We start from the raw sequence: 17,840 nt of genomic DNA, 5'->3' as shown, positions 1-17,840 counted from the left end.
TGTTGAATTCGGATTACTGATGAAGGACTTATGCCCGAAATGTCGATTTTCCTGCTCCTCGGATGCTGTCTGACCTGCTGTGCTTTCACAGTAACACGCTCTCAACTCTGATCTCCAGCATCTGCAGTCCTCACTTTGTCTATCTGATCTATTTACTCGATCCATTGTCTCATGATTTTATGAACCTTTCACCCTTCAGACTCTGATGCTCCTGGGAAAACAGCCTCAGCGTATTCGGTCCGTCCCTTTAGCACAAAACCTCCAACCCTGGCGAAATCATTATAAACCTTTCCTGAACCCTTTCAAGTTTCACAACATCTTTCCTATAGGAGGGAGACCAGAATTGCACACAATATTCCAAAAGTGGCCAATCCAATGTCGTGTACATCCAAAAAATGACCTCCCACCTCCTTCGCTCAATGCTTCTGACCAGTAAAGGAAGGCATACGAAACGTCTTTTTTCACTATCCGATCGACCTGCGACTCCACTTTCAAGGAATTATGAACCTGCACTCCAAAGTCTCTATGTTCAGTACAACTCTCCAGGAACTTACCATTAACTGTATATATGTGTGCTTATGAATGGATGCTGCGACGCCGTCTTTTTTTGCATATTTGCTGCATGACTCTAGGATTCTCAGTGGAACTGCGTCAAGAGTGTGTTGCTGGATTAGCACAGCAGGACAAGCAGAGGAAACCACATTTCGGGCAAAAGCCCTTCACCAGGGAACATTCCTGATGAAGGAATGTCGGAAATGTCGGTACTTCTGCTCCTCGGATACTGCCTGAACAGCTGTGCCTTTCCAGCAACACACGCTTGACTCTGATCTCCACCATCTGCAGTCATCACTTGCGTCTCTGCGAAACTGCAGGCGCCTGTTGTCTTTGCAGCAATGTCTGCAGTGGAGCTGTTGCTGCCGTTTGAACTGAAGGCAACTGAGGGAAGCGCCACGCGATCGCCGGGGGCTGTGGCGCGCGCCTGTAATCCCGCTGCTGGGAGGCTGAGGCTGCTGGATGACTTGAGGTTGGGAGTTCTGGGCTGTTGTGGTCTGTGTCGATCGGGTGCCCACACTCAGGGCAGTGTCCACATCGTGCTCCTCGGGGAACTCGGGTGTACCAGGTGTGCTGCAGAGGGGTGAACTGGCCCAGGTCGGAAACGGAGCAGGTCAAAGCCCCCGCACTGCTCAGTAGTGGGATAGCACCTGTGAATGGATGCAGCAGTGCAGCCTGACCAATACAGTGAGACGCAGTCATTTACACCATTCTTTACCTTGCGGCATTCCCATCTTTTGCCATCAGTGCAAACAATCTCGATGTCTCAATCCTGCTTCCTTCCTTCCCCACTCACTCCCTCCACCCCCTACGCCCGCCACGTTTATTCACTCTCACGATAACCAATCTTTACAAAGTCAACAACAAATCCACACATTTTACAACAACCGAATCTCTCTACAAGTCCTCCACACTCACCCAAACACACTCTCTCAGTCATTACCTCACACTTCCCACACTGCCCTTTTCTACCTCTCCTCAATATTCACTTCTCTTTTACTGCTCCCTGCTGTTCACAGCACCTACTGTTCTGAGAAAATCTCCACTTTACACAATCCTACCAGCCACGGCCAGCAGAGAGCGCAAAACTCTCTTCATTTTCCTGCCCGAATTCTCCATTGCTCACATTGCCGAAACTTCCATTGCAACCACCAAGCGTTCAAGCTGCCTCCCGGCCCTTTCCCCTCTCCGTCATCCATTCATTCATTCACTTCGGCAAATGATTCTCCTGCAAAACTGTGCAACACTTGAACTCTCATTCTAACTCTCTCATGCTGTAGCTACCAGAGAGAAAGAAAGAGGCAGCAAGACTGGCATTTCCATGATGCCACAATCAAGTTGACCAACAGCCCATTTTTCCATCTCCTCACTTCCGAGTATGAGGTCTTTGACAAGACAGCGAGAAATAATAGCAGCCGAGATGCACGTTATTTCCAAGAACGGGGGCCTTATTGGCCTCACTTTGCAACTGGCGGTGGTCCAAGTGGCAGATCGGTTAGAAGAAAGTTCTCTGTTCCTCTCTGCTGCGATTCTCGCACGCCACTTGAATGCCACCGGTATTCAGTCTTCTGCTTCCCACTCTAATATTGAAAACATACCTTGGCCATTGCTGGAATGGAGCAATATAGTAGCAGAGGTGTAATTTGTTCAAGGGTTCTATCACACAAAATCATGCGACTGCCTTCCCTTACAGTCACAAGAGCATGGAACAGAGAAGCTTCCGCAACAGATGTTGAACCATTGCTACTGAACCACCAACAATGCCGACCACTCCATACCACAAATACACTTTTGAAAATCAGATCACAGCACTGTGTTCCTGCTCCCAGTTTATAAGCAGAATCTGAAACTTGAGGACCTAGCCCAGAAAGTAGGACAGTGCTGGTCTGAAGCTGCGGAAGGGCTTCTGTGGCACTGCTTGGAATCGTTGGGCTGAACCATATTTCAGAGTTCAGCAGTCATCCTAGCCAAGTATGCTGTCACGGTCACAGACGTGATTGGCACTTGTATAGACGGCTGTGTGTCAAAGAAGAAAATCAGTGCGTTCATCAACCAGAAACCTTGTATGAACTGGGATATCCATTGCCTACTGAAGACCGGGCAGGTGGCATTCAAATTGAATGACTCAGACTTTCATAAGAATTCTGGATACAACCTCTGCAAGGCTATTACAGATGCCAAGAGGCAGTACAGGACTACGTTAGAGACCCAAACTAACCAAATGGACACCCATCGCCTGTCACAAGGCCTACACAGCATAACAGGATGCAAATTGAAGCAGAACAGAATAGCGGAGAAAAACACAGCCTTCCCTGATCTTTTTACAATCCGTTCAAACAGAATGCCAGTGGAATGATACCACCTGCCCCCAACAACCCCAGATCCTCATATTCCTCCAGTCACTGCTGCAGATGTCAGATCGCCTTCTTGAGAGTGAACCCAAGGAAAGCAACTTGTCCGGATGGAGTCCCCAGCCATGCACTTAGATCCTGTGCAGACCAGCTAGCGAGAGAACTTTCTGACATCTTTAACCCCTCGTTGTTACAATCTGAAGTCCCCAACTGCTTCCATTATTTCGGTACCAAAGAAAGCACATGCAATGTGTCTCAATGACTACCGCCTGATGCCTCTGACTTCCATAGTTACAAAGTCCTTTGAGAGGTTAGTCATGGATCACATCAACCCTAGACCCCCAGCCTGCCTCAATCCCTTGCAATCTGCCTCCCAGTGCAACAGGTCCACGGTAGATGCCATTTTTCTCATCCTGCACTCATTCGACGAACATCTGAATAATACAGATACCTGTGTCAGGCTTCTACTTATTGATTACAGCTCCACCTTCAACATTATAATACCAACCAAACTAACCTCCAAACTCTGAGACCTAGGTCTTGGGTCTGCTATCTGCAACAGGATCCTCAACCTCTTGATCCATAGACTGCAGTCAGTAAAGAAAGATAACATCACCTCCTCTGCGATGCGCCTCAACACCGGCGCCTCCCAAGAATACGTACTCAAGCTCCTACTGCACTCCCTGTACACTCGGGACTGTGTGGCACAATTTCATCCGAATGCCATTTACAAGTTCACTGAAAACACTACCATTGTATGACAGATATCAGACAACCATGAGTTAGCATACAGAAAGAAGATAGGATGCTTGATCTTATGATGCAAAGATAACAATCTCTCCTCCAAAGTGGTGGGCAAAACTAAGGAGCTTGATCATCGACCTCCGGAAGAAAGAAGAACAACATGACCCTACTTACATCAATGGAGCTGAGGTGGAGAGGGTCGATAGCGTCAAATTCCTTGGAGTGATGATAACCAGCAACCTGCACTGAACCTCCCACAGAGGTGTGATAATCAAGAAGGCACAACAATGCCTCTTCTTCCTCTGAACGCTTATGAAATTCAGCATGTCTGTAAGGACCCTCACTAACTCTTATAGATGCATCATAGAAAGCATTCTACCCAGCTACATCATGGCTGGTACAGTAATTGCTCTACCCATGGCCATAAGAACCTACAGAAAGTTATGTGAACAGCCCAGACAATCACACAAGCCATGGACTCCCTCTACGTATACTGTAGTTCCGGAATGGCAGCTAGCGTCAACAGTGACACCTCCAATCCTGGTATTAATCTCTTCCAACCTCTTCCATCACGCAGAAGATACAAAAGCTTAAACGCACATACCAGTGGGTTCCAGAACAAATTTTTACCCGCTGTTATTCGTCTGTCGAATGGGTCTCTCAAATTTCAGATCTAATGGCGATCTCTTTTTGTCCTCTCCTTGCAGCCATAACTTTCTCTGCCTTGCTCTGTTCAATCACCCTATGATCTGCTTATTCTGTACACAAAACACAACTTTCAACTGCACTTAGGTATGTGTGACAACGATAAATCACATCAAATCAAGTGCAACAGCCTGCTCGACTTACACAGTGACTGCAGTGGAGCTGTTGTCACCACTTGCAACTGACAAAGTCCAGCTGCATACATGACATGGATAAACAAACAGCATTAACATTTTGCGTCTGAAATGTTTTCTTCAGAACTGAACAGTCTTGGAATTTAAACATTTTTATGCTGTTGAGAGAGGGGGAGAAACATTAAGTAGAATAAATGGTAATGGTGCTCAGAGCAGGAGACAAAAAGAGTGGTAATGTTAGTAAAAGTGAGATGGAAATGTAAAATGCATGGAGATACTAGGTGCAAAAGAGAGAAAGAAAATCTATTCTGTTGAGAGTGAAACAACACGATACATTTTTTTTGAAAAAGCAATGGAGGTGAAGGAAGGAGTCAGTTTCTAAACCAACTGGAGGGGTAGTTGTCATGCTGTGAAGTTTGTTGACTCAATGTTCAGGGCTAGCATAGGGAGATGTGACATGAAAATGTGATGTTGTTCCTCCAGTTCACATTGAACATTAATACAACACTATAGCACACCCAGGATGGGAATTATAGTATGGGAACATGATGGTTTAAGTGAAAAGGCAAACAACTGGCTGGTGAGTGTCATAATTAGGGATTGGGCACAGGTATGACATCATCGATATATCAGAGAAAGAGTTGTTGGTAGTCTCGGAATAGAAACACAACAAGGCATGTTTCACATACTGAGTTGAGAGTGTGATGCTGGAAATGCACAGCTGGTCAGGCAGCATCCGAGGAGCAGGAGAATTGACATTCAGGCATAAGCCCTTCATCAGGAATGAGAAGTTCTCATCTTTTCCATGTTCCAAATACCAACAAAGGCACAAGCATAGCCTGGGACATATGTGGTTGTCTGTACTTTGAGTGTTGTCATCTTGAGGTTGTACAGGACATGAGTGAGACCTAGGGTGGGGGAATTTCAAGAACAGGGGATATATTTTTAAGGTGAGAGGAGGGAGATTTTAAAAAGACATGAGGGGCAATTTATTTTTACACAGAAGGTGATTCACATGTGGAATGAACTTCCTGAGGAAATCCTGAATGTTGAGCACAATTGCAAAGTTTAAAAGACACCTAGGTAAATATATGAATAGCAAAGGTTTGGAGAGATAGGAGTAGACATTTTTTCCTAGATTTGCTTAAGAAATGTTGTAAGGAGAAAGCCGGGAACTATTGGCCTGTCTGACTTTGGTTGTGGGTAGATTGATGGAGGTGATTTTAAAACATAAACTTTATGGACATTTAGAGAGACATAAATTGATTCGGGATAGTCAGCGTGGCTTTGTGTGAGAAAAATAATTTCTCACAAACATGCTTGCAGTTTTGAAGAAGTTACCAAAACGATTGATGAAGGCAGAACAGTTGATATTGTTTACTTGGACTTTAGTAGAACTTTTGACAAGGTTCCACATTATAGACTAATTAGTAAAGTTAGGTCACAAGATTGAGCTTGCCAATTGGACGCATTATTGGCTTAATGGCAGGAGAAAGAGACTAATGGTTGAGGGTTGCTTTCAGATTGAAGGCCTGTCACCAGAGTGTTCCACAAGGATCGGTTCTGGGAAATCTTTTGTTTGTCATCTATATGAATGATTTGGATGAGCATATAGAAGGCATGGTTAGTCAGCTTGCAGACAGCACCAAAAGTGGTAGCGTAGTAGCCAGTGAAATAGGTTTCCTAAGATTACAAAGGGATCTTGTTCAAATGGGTCAATGGGTTCAAAAATGGCAGATGGTGTTCAATCTGGATAATTGCAAGGTATTGCATTTGGGTTCAACAAATAAGGGTAGGACACATAGGGCACAACCAAAAGTAGGGCCTTGGTTGTGTTTATACACAAGTAGTGTTGGTAGAACAGAGAGGCCAATGGGTTCAGGTACACCATTCCTTGAAGTTTCCATCACATATAGACAGGGTGGTTCAAGAGACATTTTGCACGCTGTGCCTTCATTGCTCAATCCTTTGAGTATAGGCGTTGAAAAGTCACGTTGTGTTTGGGCAGGACATTGGTGAGACATCTTCTGGAATATAGTGTTCAGTTCTGTTTGCCAAGTAATAGGAAGGATATTTTTAAGCTGGAGGAATTCAGAAGAGGTTTACTGGATTTTGCCAGGTATGGAAAGTTTGAGCTGTAAAGAAAGGCTGGATAGACTGGGTAGGAACAAATTACTGCAGATGCTGGAATCTGTAACAGGAAACAAAAAGTGTTGGAGATCACAATGGTCGATGGAGAGAAAGCAAGCTCGTGTTATGAATCTCGATGAATCTACATCAGAGCTGAAGTGAAGTGAAGCGATAGGCTGGAACCTTTTACACTGGAGAGTAGCAGGTCAAGTGGAAACCTTATGGACGTTTATAAAATAAAATAATGAAGGGTATAGATAGGATGAAGAGTAGTTGTCTTTTTCCTCGGATGGGGGATTTCAGGAGAGGGGGCACATTTTAAGGGCAGAAGTGCGAGAGTTAAAAAAGACATGAGGGGCATCTTTTTTTCCATAGAGGGTGGGGGTTAGCCAGTGGAATGAAGTTCCTGAGGAACTGATGGATGTGGGCACCGTTACAATGTTTAAAAGATATTTGGGTAAGTACATGAAAAGGGAAAGTTTGGATCTGGACCAGTAGCAGTGAGCTACGGCGAGTTTAGTTTGAGATTATGTTCGGCACAGAGTGATTGGGCTGAAGGGTTTGTTTCCGTACTGCATGACTCGATGACTCTCTGTGAAACTGCGTCCGCCTGTTGTCTTTGCAGCAATGTCTGCAGTGGAGCTGTTGCTGCCGTTTGAACTGAAGGCAACTGAGGGAAGCGCCACGCGATCGCCGGGGGCTGTGGCGCGCGCCTGTAATCCCGCTGCTGGGAGGCTGAGGCTGCCGGATGACTTGAGGTTGGGAGTTCTGGGCTGTTGTGGTCTGTGTCGATCGGGTGCCCACACTCAGGGCAGTGTCCATATGGTGCTCCTCGGGGAACTCGGGTGTACCAGGTGTGCTGCAGAGGGGTGAACCGGCCCAGGTCGGAAACGGAGCAGGTCAAAGCCCCCGCACTGCTCAGTAGTGGGATAGCACCTGTGAATGGATGCAGCAGTGCAGCCTGACCAATACAGTGAGACGCAGTCATTTACACCATTCTTTACCTTGCGGCATTCCCATCTTTTGCCATCAGTGCAAACAATCTCGATGTCTCAATCCTGCTTCCTTCCTTCCCCACTCACTCCCTCCACCCCCTACGCCCGCCACGTTTATTCACTCTCACGATAACCAATCTTTACAAAGTCAACAACAAATCCACACATTTTACAACAACCGAATCTCTCTACAAGTCCTCCACACTCACCCAAACACACTCTCTCAGTCATTACCTCACACTTCCCACACTGCCCTTTTCTACCTCTCCTCAATATTCACTTCTCTTTTACTGCTCCCTGCTGTTCACAGCACCTACTGTTCTGAGAAAATCTCCACTTTACACAATCCTACCAGCCACGGCCAGCAGAGAGCGCAAAACTCTCTTCATTTTCCTGCCCGAATTCTCCATTGCTCACATTGCCGAAACTTCCATTGCAACCACCAAGCGTTCAAGCTGCCTCCCGGCCCTTTCCCCTCTCCGTCATCCATTCATTCATTCACTTCGGCAAATGATTCTCCTGCAAAACTGTGCAACACTTGAACTCTCATTCTAACTCTCTCATGCTGTAGCTACCAGAGAGAAAGAAAGAGGCAGCAAGACTGGCATTTCCATGATGCCACAATCAAGTTGACCAACAGCCCATTTTTCCATCTCCTCACTTCCGAGTATGAGGTCTTTGACAAGACAGCGAGAAATAATAGCAGCCGAGATGCACGTTATTTCCAAGAACGGGGGCCTTATTGGCCTCACTTTGCAACTGGCGGTGGTCCAAGTGGCAGATCGGTTAGAAGAAAGTTCTCTGTTCCTCTCTGCTGCGATTCTCGCACGCCACTTGAATGCCACCGGTATTCAGTCTTCTGCTTCCCACTCTAATATTGAAAACATACCTTGGCCATTGCTGGAATGGAGCAATATAGTAGCAGAGGTGTAATTTGTTCAAGGGTTCTATCACACAAAATCATGCGACTGCCTTCCCTTACAGTCACAAGAGCATGGAACAGAGAAGCTTCCGCAACAGATGTTGAACCATTGCTACTGAACCACCAACAATGCCGACCACTCCATACCACAAATACACTTTTGAAAATCAGATCACAGCACTGTGTTCCTGCTCCCAGTTTATAAGCAGAATCTGAAACTTGAGGACCTAGCCCAGAAAGTAGGACAGTGCTGGTCTGAAGCTGCGGAAGGGCTTCTGTGGCACTGCTTGGAATCGTTGGGCTGAACCATATTTCAGAGTTCAGCAGTCATCCTAGCCAAGTATGCTGTCACGGTCACAGACGTGATTGGCACTTGTATAGACGGCTGTGTGTCAAAGAAGAAAATCAGTGCGTTCATCAACCAGAAACCTTGTATGAACTGGGATATCCATTGCCTACTGAAGACCGGGCAGGTGGCATTCAAATTGAATGACTCAGACTTTCATAAGAATTCTGGATACAACCTCTGCAAGGCTATTACAGATGCCAAGAGGCAGTACAGGACTACGTTAGAGACCCAAACTAACCAAATGGACACCCATCGCCTGTCACAAGGCCTACACAGCATAACAGGATGCAAATTGAAGCAGAACAGAATAGCGGAGAAAAACACAGCCTTCCCTGATCTTTTTACAATCCGTTCAAACAGAATGCCAGTGGAATGATACCACCTGCCCCCAACAACCCCAGATCCTCATATTCCTCCAGTCACTGCTGCAGATGTCAGATCGCCTTCTTGAGAGTGAACCCAAGGAAAGCAACTTGTCCGGATGGAGTCCCCAGCCATGCACTTAGATCCTGTGCAGACCAGCTAGCGAGAGAACTTTCTGACATCTTTAACCCCTCGTTGTTACAATCTGAAGTCCCCAACTGCTTCCATTATTTCGGTACCAAAGAAAGCACATGCAATGTGTCTCAATGACTACCGCCTGATGCCTCTGACTTCCATAGTTACAAAGTCCTTTGAGAGGTTAGTCATGGATCACATCAACCCTAGACCCCCAGCCTGCCTCAATCCCTTGCAATCTGCCTCCCAGTGCAACAGGTCCACGGTAGATGCCATTTTTCTCATCCTGCACTCATTCGACGAACATCTGAATAATACAGATACCTGTGTCAGGCTTCTACTTATTGATTACAGCTCCACCTTCAACATTATAATACCAACCAAACTAACCTCCAAACTCTGAGACCTAGGTCTTGGGTCTGCTATCTGCAACAGGATCCTCAACCTCTTGATCCATAGACTGCAGTCAGTAAAGAAAGATAACATCACCTCCTCTGCGATGCGCCTCAACACCGGCGCCTCCCAAGAATACGTACTCAAGCTCCTACTGCACTCCCTGTACACTCGGGACTGTGTGGCACAATTTCATCCGAATGCCATTTACAAGTTCACTGAAAACACTACCATTGTATGACAGATATCAGACAACCATGAGTTAGCATACAGAAAGAAGATAGGATGCTTGATCTTATGATGCAAAGATAACAATCTCTCCTCCAAAGTGGTGGGCAAAACTAAGGAGCTTGATCATCGACCTCCGGAAGAAAGAAGAACAACATGACCCTACTTACATCAATGGAGCTGAGGTGGAGAGGGTCGATAGCGTCAAATTCCTTGGAGTGATGATAACCAGCAACCTGCACTGAACCTCCCACAGAGGTGTGATAATCAAGAAGGCACAACAATGCCTCTTCTTCCTCTGAACGCTTATGAAATTCAGCATGTCTGTAAGGACCCTCACTAACTCTTATAGATGCATCATAGAAAGCATTCTACCCAGCTACATCATGGCTGGTACAGTAATTGCTCTACCCATGGCCATAAGAACCTACAGAAAGTTATGTGAACAGCCCAGACAATCACACAAGCCATGGACTCCCTCTACGTATACTGTAGTTCCGGAATGGCAGCTAGCGTCAACAGTGACACCTCCAATCCTGGTATTAATCTCTTCCAACCTCTTCCATCACGCAGAAGATACAAAAGCTTAAACGCACATACCAGTGGGTTCCAGAACAAATTTTTACCCGCTGTTATTCGTCTGTCGAATGGGTCTCTCAAATTTCAGATCTAATGGCGATCTCTTTTTGTCCTCTCCTTGCAGCCATAACTTTCTCTGCCTTGCTCTGTTCAATCACCCTATGATCTGCTTATTCTGTACACAAAACACAACTTTCAACTGCACTTAGGTATGTGTGACAACGATAAATCACATCAAATCAAGTGCAACAGCCTGCTCGACTTACACAGTGACTGCAGTGGAGCTGTTGTCACCACTTGCAACTGACAAAGTCCAGCTGCATACATGACATGGATAAACAAACAGCATTAACATTTTGCGTCTGAAATGTTTTCTTCAGAACTGAACAGTCTTGGAATTTAAACATTTTTATGCTGTTGAGAGAGGGGGAGAAACATTAAGTAGAATAAATGGTAATGGTGCTCAGAGCAGGAGACAAAAAGAGTGGTAATGTTAGTAAAAGTGAGATGGAAATGTAAAATGCATGGAGATACTAGGTGCAAAAGAGAGAAAGAAAATCTATTCTGTTGAGAGTGAAACAACACGATACATTTTTTTTGAAAAAGCAATGGAGGTGAAGGAAGGAGTCAGTTTCTAAACCAACTGGAGGGGTAGTTGTCATGCTGTGAAGTTTGTTGACTCAATGTTCAGGGCTAGCATAGGGAGATGTGACATGAAAATGTGATGTTGTTCCTCCAGTTCACATTGAACATTAATACAACACTATAGCACACCCAGGATGGGAATTATAGTATGGGAACATGATGGTTTAAGTGAAAAGGCAAACAACTGGCTGGTGAGTGTCATAATTAGGGATTGGGCACAGGTATGACATCATCGATATATCAGAGAAAGAGTTGTTGGTAGTCTCGGAATAGAAACACAACAAGGCATGTTTCACATACTGAGTTGAGAGTGTGATGCTGGAAATGCACAGCTGGTCAGGCAGCATCCGAGGAGCAGGAGAATTGACATTCAGGCATAAGCCCTTCATCAGGAATGAGAAGTTCTCATCTTTTCCATGTTCCAAATACCAACAAAGGCACAAGCATAGCCTGGGACATATGTGGTTGTCTGTACTTTGAGTGTTGTCATCTTGAGGTTGTACAGGACATGAGTGAGACCTAGGGTGGGGGAATTTCAAGAACAGGGGATATATTTTTAAGGTGAGAGGAGGGAGATTTTAAAAAGACATGAGGGGCAATTTATTTTTACACAGAAGGTGATTCACATGTGGAATGAACTTCCTGAGGAAATCCTGAATGTTGAGCACAATTGCAAAGTTTAAAAGACACCTAGGTAAATATATGAATAGCAAAGGTTTGGAGAGATAGGAGTAGACATTTTTTCCTAGATTTGCTTAAGAAATGTTGTAAGGAGAAAGCCGGGAACTATTGGCCTGTCTGACTTTGGTTGTGGGTAGATTGATGGAGGTGATTTTAAAACATAAACTTTATGGACATTTAGAGAGACATAAATTGATTCGGGATAGTCAGCGTGGCTTTGTGTGAGAAAAATAATTTCTCACAAACATGCTTGCAGTTTTGAAGAAGTTACCAAAACGATTGATGAAGGCAGAACAGTTGATATTGTTTACTTGGACTTTAGTAGAACTTTTGACAAGGTTCCACATTATAGACTAATTAGTAAAGTTAGGTCACAAGATTGAGCTTGCCAATTGGACGCATTATTGGCTTAATGGCAGGAGAAAGAGACTAATGGTTGAGGGTTGCTTTCAGATTGAAGGCCTGTCACCAGAGTGTTCCACAAGGATCGGTTCTGGGAAATCTTTTGTTTGTCATCTATATGAATGATTTGGATGAGCATATAGAAGGCATGGTTAGTCAGCTTGCAGACAGCACCAAAAGTGGTAGCGTAGTAGCCAGTGAAATAGGTTTCCTAAGATTACAAAGGGATCTTGTTCAAATGGGTCAATGGGTTCAAAAATGGCAGATGGTGTTCAATCTGGATAATTGCAAGGTATTGCATTTGGGTTCAACAAATAAGGGTAGGACACATAGGGCACAACCAAAAGTAGGGCCTTGGTTGTGTTTATACACAAGTAGTGTTGGTAGAACAGAGAGGCCAATGGGTTCAGGTACACCATTCCTTGAAGTTTCCATCACATATAGACAGGGTGGTTCAAGAGACATTTTGCACGCTGTGCCTTCATTGCTCAATCCTTTGAGTATAGGCGTTGAAAAGTCACGTTGTGTTTGGGCAGGACATTGGTGAGACATCTTCTGGAATATAGTGTTCAGTTCTGTTTGCCAAGTAATAGGAAGGATATTTTTAAGCTGGAGGAATTCAGAAGAGGTTTACTGGATTTTGCCAGGTATGGAAAGTTTGAGCTGTAAAGAAAGGCTGGATAGACTGGGTAGGAACAAATTACTGCAGATGCTGGAATCTGTAACAGGAAACAAAAAGTGTTGGAGATCACAATGGTCGATGGAGAGAAAGCAAGCTCGTGTTATGAATCTCGATGAATCTACATCAGAGCTGAAGTGAAGTGAAGCGATAGGCTGGAACCTTTTACACTGGAGAGTAGCAGGTCAAGTGGAAACCTTATGGACGTTTATAAAATAAAATAATGAAGGGTATAGATAGGATGAAGAGTAGTTGTCTTTTTCCTCGGATGGGGGATTTCAGGAGAGGGGGCACATTTTAAGGGCAGAAGTGCGAGAGTTAAAAAAGACATGAGGGGCATCTTTTTTTCCATAGAGGGTGGGGGTTAGCCAGTGGAATGAAGTTCCTGAGGAACTGATGGATGTGGGCACCGTTACAATGTTTAAAAGATATTTGGGTAAGTACATGAAAAGGGAAAGTTTGGATCTGGACCAGTAGCAGTGAGCTACGGCGAGTTTAGTTTGAGATTATGTTCGGCACAGAGTGATTGGGCTGAAGGGTTTGTTTCCGTACTGCATGACTCGATGACTCTCTGTGAAACTGCGTCCGCCTGTTGTCTTTGCAGCAATGTCTGCAGTGGAGCTGTTGCTGCCGTTTGAACTGAAGGCAACTGAGGGAAGCGCCACGCGATCGCCGGGGGCTGTGGCGCGCGCCTGTAATCCCGCTGCTGGGAGGCTGAGGCTGCCGGATGACTTGAGGTTGGGAGTTCTGGGCTGTTGTGGTCTGTGTCGATCGGGTGCCCACACTCAGGGCAGTGTCCATATGGTGCTCCTCGGGGAACTCGGGTGTACCAGGTGTGCTGCAGAGGGGTGAACCGGCCCAGGTCGGAAACGGAGCAGGTCAAAGCCCCCGCACTGCTCAGTAGTGGGATAGCACCTGTGAATGGATGCAGCAGTGCAGCCTGACCAATACAGTGAGACGCAGTCTTTTACACCATTCTTTACCTTGCGGCATTCCCATCTTTTGCCATCAGTGCAAACAATCTCGATGTCTCAATCCTGCTTCCTTCCTTCCCCACTCACTCCCTCCACCCCCTACGCCCGCCACGTTTATTCACTCTCACGATAACCAATCTTTACAAAGTCAACAACAAATCCACACATTTTACAACAACCGAATCTCTCTACAAGTCCTCCACACTCACCCAAACACACTCTCTCAGTCATTACCTCACACTTCCCACACTGCCCTTTTCTACCTCTCCTCAATATTCACTTCTCTTTTACTGCTCCCTGCTGTTCACAGCACCTACTGTTCTGAGAAAATCTCCACTTTACACAATCCTACCAGCCACGGCCAGCAGAGAGCGCAAAACTCTCTTCATTTTCCTGCCCGAATTCTCCATTGCTCACATTGCCGAAACTTCCATTGCAACCACCAAGCGTTCAAGCTGCCTCCCGGCTCTTTCCCCTCTCCGTCATCCATTCATTCATTCACTTCGGCAAATGATTCTCCTGCAAAACTGTGCAACACTTGAACTCTCATTCTAACTTCTCTCATGCTGTAGCTACCAGAGAGAAAGAAAGAGGCAGCAAGACTGGCATTTCCATGATGCCACAATCAAGTTGACCAACAGCCCATTTTTCCATCTCCTCACTTCCGAGTATGAGGTCTTTGACAAGACAGCGAGAAATAATAGCAGCCGAGATGCACGTTATTTCCAAGAACGGGGGCCTTATTGGCCTCACTTTACAACTGGCGGTGGTCCAAGTGGCAGATCGGTTAGAAGAAAGTTCTCTGTTCCTCTCTGCTGCGATTCTCGCACGCCACTTGAATGCACCGGTATTCAGTCTTCTGCTTCCCACTCTAATATTGAAAACATATCTTGGCCATTGCTGGAATGGAGCAATATAGTAGCAGAGGTGTAATTTGTTCAAGGGTTCTATCACACAAAATCATGCGACTGCCTTCCCTTACAGTCACAAGAGCATGTAACATAGAAGCTTCCGCAACAGATGTTGAACCATTGCTACTGAACCACCAACAATGCCTACCACTCCATACCACAAATACACTTTTGAAAATCAGATCACAGCACTTTGTTCCTGCTCCCAGTTTATAAGCAGAATCTGAAACTTGAGGACCTAGCACAGAAAGTAGGACAGTGCTGGTCTGAAGCTGCAGAAGGGCTTCCGTGGCGCTGCTTGGAATCGTTGGGCTGAACCATATTTCAGAGTTCAGCAGTCATCCTAGCCAAGTTTGCTGTCACGGTCACAGACGTGATTGGCATTTATATAGACGGCTGTGTGTCAAAGAAGAAAATCAGTGCGTTCATCAACCAGAAACCTTGTATGAACTGGGATATCCATTGCCTACTGAAGACCGGGCAGGTGGCATTCAAATTGAATGACTCAGACTTTCATAAGAATTCTGGATACAACCTCTGCAAGGCTATTACAGATGCCAAGAGGCAGTACAGGACTACGTTAGAGACCCAAACTAACCAAATGGACACCCATCGCCTGTCACAAGGCCTACACAGCATAACAGGATGCAAATTGAAGCAGAACAGAATAGCGGAGAAAAACACAGCCTTCCCTGATCTTTTTACAATCCGTTCAAACAGAATGCCAGTGGAATGATACCACCTGCCCCCAACAACCCCAGATCCTCATATTCCTCCAGTCACTGCTGCAGATGTCAGATCGCCTTCTTGAGAGTGAACCCAAGGAAAGCAACTTGTCCGGATGGAGTCCCCAGCCATGCACTTAGATCCTGTGCAGACCAGCTAGCGAGAGAACTTTCTGACATCTTTAACCCCTCGTTGTTACAATCTGAAGTCCCCAACTGCTTCCATTATTCCGGTACCAAAGAAAGCACATGCAATGTGTCTCAATGACTACCGCCTGATGCCTCTGACTTCCATAGTTACAAAGTCCTTTGAGAGGTTAGTCATGGATCACATCAACCCTAGACCCCCAGCCTGCCTCAATCCCTTGCAATCTGCCTCCCAGTGCAACAGGTCCACGGTAGATGCCATTTTTCTCATCCTGCACTCATTCGACGAACATCTGAATAATACAGATACCTGTGTCAGGCTTCTACTTATTGATTACAGCTCCACCTTCAACATTATAATACCAACCAAACTAACCTCCAAACTCTGAGACCTAGGTCTTGGGTCTGCTATCTGCAACAGGATCCTCAACCTCTTGATCCATAGACTGCAGTCAGTAAAGAAAGATAACATCACCTCCTCTGCGATGCGCCTCAACACCGGCGCCTCCCAAGAATACGTACTCAAGCTCCTACTGCACTCCCTGTACACTCGGGACTGTGTGGCACAATTTCATCCGAATGCCATTTACAAGTTCACTGAAAACACTACCATTGTATGACAGATATCAGACAACCATGAGTTAGCATACAGAAAGAAGATAGGATGCTTGATCTTATGATGCAAAGATAACAATCTCTCCTCCAAAGTGGTGGGCAAAACTAAGGAGCTTGATCATCGACCTCCGGAAGAAAGAAGAACAACATGACCCTACTTACATCAATGGAGCTGAGGTGGAGAGGGTCGATAGCGTCAAATTCCTTGGAGTGATGATAACCAGCAACCTGCACTGAACCTCCCACAGAGGTGTGATAATCAAGAAGGCACAACAATGCCTCTTCTTCCTCTGAACGCTTATGAAATTCAGCATGTCTGTAAGGACCCTCACTAACTCTTATAGATGCATCATAGAAAGCATTCTACCCAGCTACATCATGGCTGGTACAGTAATTGCTCTACCCATGGCCATAAGAACCTACAGAAAGTTATGTGAACAGCCCAGACAATCACACAAGCCATGGACTCCCTCTACGTATACTGTAGTTCCGGAATGGCAGCTAGCGTCAACAGTGACACCTCCAATCCTGGTATTAATCTCTTCCAACCTCTTCCATCACGCAGAAGATACAAAAGCTTAAACGCACATACCAGTGGGTTCCAGAACAAATTTTTACCCGCTGTTATTCGTCTGTCGAATGGGTCTCTCAAATTTCAAATCTAATGGCGATCTCTTTTTGTCCTCTCCTTGCAGCCATAACTTTCTCTGCCTTGCTCTGTTCAATCACCCTATGATCTGCTTATTCTGTACACAAAACACAACTTTCAACTGCACTTAGGTATGTGTGACAACGATAAATCACATCAAATCAAGTGCAACAGCCTGCTCGACTTACACAGTGACTGCAGTGGAGCTGTTGTCACCACTTGCAACTGACAAAGTCCAGCTGCATACATGACATGGATAAACAAACAGCATTAACATTTTGCGTCTGAAATGTTTTCTTCAGAACTGAACAGTCTTGGAATTTAAACATTTTTATGCTGTTGAGAGAGGGGGAGAAACATTAAGTAGAATAAATGGTAATGGTGCTCAGAGCAGGAGACAAAAAGAGTGGTAATGTTAGTAAAAGTGAGATGGAAATGTAAAATGCATGGAGATACTAGGTGCAAAAGAGAGAAAGAAAATCTATTCTGTTGAGAGTGAAACAACACGATACATTTTTTTTGAAAAAGCAATGGAGGTGAAGGAAGGAGTCAGTTTCTAAACCAACTGGAGGGGTAGTTGTCATGCTGTGAAGTTTGTTGACTCAATGTTCAGGGCTAGCATAGGGAGATGTGACATGAAAATGTGATGTTGTTCCTCCAGTTCACATTGAACATTAATACAACACTATAGCACACCCAGGATGGGAATTATAGTATGGGAACATGATGGTTTAAGTGAAAAGGCAAACAACTGGCTGGTGAGTGTCATAATTAGGGATTGGGCACAGGTATGACATCATCGATATATCAGAGAAAGAGTTGTTGGTAGTCT

The 17,840-nt window shown here is 45.2% G+C and overlaps 3 non-coding genes across 3 annotated transcripts; all 3 read left to right on the top strand.

Moving 5' to 3' along the window:
• Positions 1-958: 958 nt before the first annotated feature.
• On the top strand, positions 959-1,256 carry LOC148146959 (signal recognition particle RNA). Its single transcript, XR_015760292.1, has one exon.
• A 6,052-nt stretch (positions 1,257-7,308) lies between these two features.
• On the top strand, positions 7,309-7,606 carry LOC148146958 (signal recognition particle RNA). Its single transcript, XR_015760267.1, has one exon.
• A 6,052-nt stretch (positions 7,607-13,658) lies between these two features.
• On the top strand, positions 13,659-13,956 carry LOC148146957 (signal recognition particle RNA). Its single transcript, XR_015760311.1, has one exon.
• Positions 13,957-17,840: the final 3,884 nt, after the last annotated feature.

This window comes from Chiloscyllium plagiosum, unplaced genomic scaffold (genome assembly GCF_037043375.1).
Source record: "Chiloscyllium plagiosum isolate Xiang-an unplaced genomic scaffold, Cpla_swu_hap1 HiC_scaffold_18, whole genome shotgun sequence".
Taxonomy (NCBI): Eukaryota; Metazoa; Chordata; class Chondrichthyes; order Orectolobiformes; family Hemiscylliidae; genus Chiloscyllium; species Chiloscyllium plagiosum.
The sequence above is the reverse complement of the archived record's forward strand: the minus strand, read 5'-3'. Positions and strand labels throughout refer to the sequence as shown.